Raw genomic sequence first — 6,442 nt, 5'->3', positions numbered from 1 at the left:
CCCTCCCCTTAGCCTATCCAAAGTTCTTCCATTTCTTCCATTCCTCCAGCATCCATTTATCAGAGAAAACATTCTGCCTTTGGTTTTTCGGGATTGGCTTACTTCACTTAGCATGATATTCTCGTGGAGCTCTTTTCAAGGAGCCAGAATTATCACTGGTAAACAGTTGACTTTGGAAGAAATGTGGAAAAGTAGAAAGAAGAATGTGTCAACAGATTGATGAGACATAACCATGTGGGCATTCAGAGAGGACTTGTAACAGAACTCGAGACCCTGGGAGATTGGGAAGAAGTGTGGGTGGGTCAAAGATAATGAATCCTTGAGTGAACAAAAGCAAATAAAAGCTCATTTGTAAGAACTAGACTTTGAAGTTAGGACTTGTGTTTAGAAAAGAGGTGGAAGACCCAGATATTGAAGTATTACAAGGCAACTTCTGTTTCGCCTGCTTTAAAAAGAAGACAACTTCTCTACAACAGCTGGGAGACAGCTGAGGGCACAGGGCAATTAGTGTCTGGGTGACTAACTGCTCCCAGAAAATTGATATCTTAGATTGAGTCCAGAGAGATTTGAATTTGGGGGATGTAAGCTTGGAAATGCTGGCTACCATTTTGATACACCTAAGTTCTATATCTTAAAGCTAGCCAAGTCTTCATTTTTGGTTATATGAGCTAATAAAATATTTTTTGTTGCTTATTTTCTTTTGTCATATCTTCTCTCATGTGCAGAACAATCTTTAACTGATACAAAAATGAGTTATAGAATTTGGGATTACATATGAATGATCTTATAACATAGAAGTAACTGGTTGATGTAGAGTTGGGTGGAGAAGAGTGAAGACCCTTCCATTGCATTTAAAAAAATTATAATTTTAAATGTTAACTTAGGCTGTGGAAATGGAATGCTGTGCTATTCAGTAGTGAAGCAGATGGTTAAAGTGCCATGTTTGGTATCTTGGTGCTCAGGTCATGTGTTTACTGAGGCTGCGGCATAAATTATGGGGCTTGGTAGCAAAGTGGAAAGATGCTGGATTTTATAGATGATACTTGGAAGACTTAGTAAAGTTTTACCAAAAGAAAGAAACTTAGGTAGAACCTGACCTATCTGAAGGGAGAGAGAAAAGAAAATGTGTCTTTTCTAGGAGATTCCTTTTAAGCTGGGCAGCCCAGAATGCAAGATGGTTTGAGCCTGGTTTTACAGGTTATGAAAATCTAAATTCTCTGCTTCAAGTTAGGGATATTTACACAGTAAAGAAGGTATATGTTATGGTATCCCCAAAAGCTCGTGTGTGATACAATGCAAAAATTTCAGTGGTGAAATGATTATGAGAGGTGTAACCTAATTAGGTATGGATTAATTGGGTGGTGAATGTAGGCAGGTAGGGTGTGACCAGAAGTAGGAGGTTACAAAGGGTGTGTCTTGGGGTTTTATATTTTGTCCCTCATGAGTGGAACTCCCCCCTCCTGGCCTGAGCTGCTTTCCTCTGCCATGATGTTCTGCCTCACCTCAGGCCCGTAACTATGTAGTCAGCCACTCGGGGATAAACCTCTGAAACTGTGAGCCAAAATAAACTTCTCCTTCTTCAAATTGTTCTGTCAGGTTTAATGGTCACAGCAACACAAAGCTGACTACAGCACTGAATTCAGGCAGGGAGGTGGAAATATAATAGGTAAGATATTGGTCTGGGGAAAGCCTGTTTCTACAAGCCTTTTCAGGCAACTTCTGTTGCCAATTTCTCCACAATAGATGGGAAGCAGCTTAGGGCACAGGATCATAAGTGTCTGGGTGACTTACTGCTCCTAGAAGATTGATATTATTAGAATGAGCTCAGAGAGATTGGGCTGAGCACCTAGATGTGTTGCTAAAGGACAACATTCCTAAGCTGGGTTCTAGATCTAAAAATTGTGACTTAATTAGATCTATGGGAATGGAATCTTTGAATTGACTGGGAGTCAAAAGACTAAAGTCCTACCAAGTATTTAAGAGAATTATAATGCCAGGGAAAGGCTAATTCTGTTAAACTGACCTCAACATCATCAGTTACCTCAAACCCCCAAGTCTCTATCAAACAAGTGTATTTAAAAGAAACATTCTGAATCAATATTTATTTATTCATTTAGCAAGTGTTGAGTAGGTGCCAAGGCTCAGTCACTGTGCTCCAAGTGGTAATATGTTTTGGTGAAACTGATGCCCTTCCCCCCAAATGCTGAGCTGAAATTTCAATCAAGGGAGCTAGACAATGAGCAAGTAAACGAAAAATAGATGACATGAGATTGTATTAGGGCAGAGCAAGAAGGAGCGTGTGTGTGTGTGTGTGTGTGTGTGAGAGAGAGAGAGAGAGAGAGAGAGAGAGAGAGAGAGAGAGAGCGCAAGCTGTAATAGAGGTCTACTGAGAAGGTGGTGGTAATACGAAAATTTGGAAACTCTCCCTCTTCTTGTATAAAGCATTAATAAGCTATCTTGGCCCTTCTACTAAAAATCACTGAAGTAGTAAATTAGCTTTGGCTTTGACACTGTACTTATCTTTTAGAGGGGTCCAGATCTTTAATATTCCTCAATTACTTCTGCAGTGCACAGGTAGGCAGCAGTGGAAGGACTTAATCACTGGGATATTTGAGCTGATTGGTTGAAGGCCATCTTCATCGTGCAGACAGTAACCTGAAATGCAGACTAGATGGCATATTACCAACCACCTAATGAATCTACTCCCTCCCAATTGGGATCTCTAGCGCATTTACTCATCTTCAACCAGTGTAATTAAAGATGAAAAGTATAACACTGATGTATCCTTCTCTGGGGAGGGAGTTGTTTTAATTGTAGACCCATCAGTGGAAAATGAACTATGCTGGAGAAAGATCAGGCTTAATTACACACCTGTTGGTGGTATCAAGTGAAGCTGTTGCATTCTGCTCTAATAGGGAGACGATCTAGAAAAACCCTGTGATTTGGCAACACTCAAAATATCACCTCATTAGAGCTCACAATTTCTGCCTTTTTCAATCATTGAATCATCAAATTTTAGGTGAAAGGGCCTTGAGATTGTTTAGTCTAATTCACATAATTTGCAGATGAGAAAACTCAAGTCTGCAATATTAACTGACTTGTCCAAACTCATACAAATAATTCAGGAGACATTTATTAAGCTGCTTTGCTGACTGTCTGTGTCTTCTGAATGCTATTCAGGATCTCACAAAATATTTAAAGATTAAGACCAAAAAATTTGTCTCAAAATGTGAGGTGCAGAATATCAGTTGGGGAGAAATGGCAATGATCCTGGATTCTTCAGGCAGCCACCCATCTACTGAAACTGTAATCAATTATTCTAAATTCCTGAAGCATATGATTAAAAGCATAGAAAACTCTCTGGGAAAAAACATATTTAAATTTTATGTCAGGCTATAGCCCCAAATTTCTATTTATTTATTTTTTTCTTAGGCTTCACGTTAGGTCAGAGTGATCTGCTTCATGCCTTCTTTCTCCTGGGTGATCCCTGGAATCTGGTTTTCCTAAGGCAAGTTCTTTCAAAGTATGCAGTATATTTATGCCCAACAGAACAAGAAAACTATAAGGTACAAGACATAAGATGGATGTGTGTGTGTGTGTGTGTGTGTGTGTGTGTGATATTTCTCTCTCTCTCTCTCTCTCTCTCTCTCTCTCTATATATATATATATATATATATATATATATATATATATATATTCCTGTATATGTATATCTATCCAGAGATACAGAGTAAAAGAAACAGATTCATTTGTTAGTTCAACAAATTTTTTATCAAGAGCCTATTATGTGCCAGGTACTCTGATGGGTTCTAGATATAAAACTATAAGCCAGATAATCAGGCTCCTGATGGATCATGTTGTTTATATTTTTACATCTAGAATTTATAGCTATTGGATGAGCTAGAGCATGCTTTTGGTACTATTGGAATTTTAGATTAGATAATTTTTTGTTGTGGGGCTGCCCTGGGCATTGTAGAATATTTAGCAGAATTTCTGGCCTCTACCCACTAGATGCCAGCAGCACATTCCCAGTTGCAACAATCAGAAATATCTCCAGATGTTGCCAAATGTCCTCAGAATAGCAAAATTTTCCCCAGTTGAGAACCACTGAGCTAGAGAATAAGCAAATGATCACACATAATTAAATAATTATAATGGTATCTAATTCCTTTTTGTTATATTTTCTGGTTGATTACTTTAGAAAATAGTACAGAAGAGAAATACTACTTTTTGAAGAGAAACTTGTTGAAAATACAATATGCATAGGAAAGTGCATGAATCATAACAGAAGGGCACAGCTTGAAGAGTTTGTTTTTTACAAAGCAAACACATTCATGTAATCAGCACCCAGTACCCAGATAAAGAAATAAATAAGACCAGTTCCCTGGAAGCCCCTCTCATGCTCTGCTGCACTCACTCTTATGACTCCTTACACGACACTATGTATTCTTATAATGGGCTTCTTCTGCTTATATATATTGAAACACTCATGTTGTTGCCTTTATCTAGTCTACTTTTTTGGTGGTCATTTGGGTTGTTCCCAGTTCTGAAGCATTAACTATACAATATTGATGCTGCATTTTTTAAAATAGCATCTTTATTGAGATATAATTTGCATACCATAAAATGCATCCTTTTAAATTGTACAATTCAATTATTTTTTAGCATATTCACAGAATTGTACAACGATTATCATAACCTAAATTTTAGAACATTTTTCGTCATGTAAAAAGGAATCGTATGCCATTAACAGTTATTTTACTTCTTCCTCTTCTACATCTTCATCCCCTGCCAATGCCAATTTACTTTCTTTCTTTCTTTTTTAACAATTTACTTTCAATTTCTATGTATTTGCATTTTGGACATTTAATATCAATGGAATCATATAATATGTGGTCTTTTCCTACTGACATCTCTCATTTAATATTCTCTTAAGGCTTATCCATGGTGTAGTATGTACCAGTACTTCATTGCTTTTTAAAGGTCAAATAGTATTCCACTGTGTGTATACTACTTTTTATTTATGTATTCATTGATTGTTGGACATTTAGGGTTATTATGAATAATTTGTATATGAATATCCATGTATGAGATTTTGTGTGGACAAATGTTTTCATTTGTATTGACTGTATACCTAGGAGTAGAATTGCTAGATCATATAATAACTCTATGTTTAATATTTTGTGAAACTACTGAACTTTTTCACAGCAGCTGCTCCATTTCACAATCTCACCAGCAGTGAATGAAGTTTCCAGTTTCTCCTTGTCTTCATTGTTTTTTCCTCTATTCATTGTTATACTCTGGCTTTCTTATTTTAGCTGTGTTAGTGGGTGTGAAGTGGCAATCACATTATTGTTTTGATTTTATTTCTCTAATGACTAATGATGGTGAGGATCTTTTCATGTGCCTATTGGCAACTTGTAGAGCATTGGGAAAATGTCCACTTAAGTCCTTTGCCCATTTTTAATTGGGTTGTCTTGTTTTTTTTTTTTTTTTTTGTATGTTTGTTGACTGGAAATAGTTGTTATAATTAATTTTTGGATACAAATCCTTATATCATACACACACACACACACACGTATAATTTGAGTATATTTTGTTTTAGTACCATCCTTTGTGCAGACTTCTCTCTTTTTTTTTTCATATGGAATACTTCATAAATTTGCATGTCATCCTTATGCAAACCATGCTAATCTTCTCTGTATGATTTCAATCTTTGTATATATACTTCCAGAATGAACACATTTTCTCTTTCTTTATGATGTCCTTTGAAATATAAAATTAAAAAATTTTGATGTTCAATTAATCTAGTTTTCTTTTGACACATCCTTTTAGTGTCATGTCTAAAAAAAACTCTTGCCTAGTCTAAAGTCATAGTATTTTCTATTTTTACTTGTGATTTCCTCTTTGGCCCACTGATTAACTGTTTGATATTTAATTGCCACACATTTATAAATTTTAATAATCCTTTCTCTTATTGATTTCTGATTTTTAAAAATTTCTGATTTTATTTCATTGTACTAGACAACGTATTTTGTAGAATTTCAATCCTTGTAAGTGTTTTTGAGGCTTGTTTTATGTTCTACATATGGTTTATACTGGAGAATGTGTACTTGAGAAGAATGTGTATTCTGGTGTTTTATTCTGAAGTGTTTTTTACAAGTGTGTTTGGGATAACTGGTCAAGTCTTCAGTTTCCTAGTTGATCTCTGCCTACTTGTTGTATTCATGAGGGGATATTTGAATTTCTAATGATGATGATGATTTTTTATTTTAAATATATCTTTTTTTAGTTGTAGTTGAACACAATACCTTTATTTTATTTATATATTTTATGTGGTGCTGAGGATTGAACCCAGGGCCTCACATGTGCTAGACGGATGCTCTACCGCTGAGTCACAACCTCAGCCCCCCAGTGATTATTTTTGAATTGCCTATGGCTC

At 36.0% G+C, this 6,442-nt stretch overlaps 1 non-coding gene across 1 annotated transcript; it reads right to left on the bottom strand.

The window, feature by feature from the left end:
- Nucleotides 1-5,638: 5,638 nt before the first annotated feature.
- LOC114086997 (U6 spliceosomal RNA) lies at nt 5,639-5,743 on the bottom strand. The gene has a single exon (XR_003581728.2). It is a non-coding gene; the product is annotated as a U6 spliceosomal RNA (small nuclear RNA).
- Nucleotides 5,744-6,442: the final 699 nt, after the last annotated feature.

The sequence above is a fragment of the Marmota flaviventris genome, chromosome 6 (genome assembly GCF_047511675.1).
Source record: "Marmota flaviventris isolate mMarFla1 chromosome 6, mMarFla1.hap1, whole genome shotgun sequence".
NCBI lineage: Eukaryota > Metazoa > Chordata > Mammalia > Rodentia > Sciuridae > Marmota > Marmota flaviventris.
Note: the sequence above shows the minus strand (reverse complement) of the source record. Positions and strands in the feature narration are given on the sequence as shown.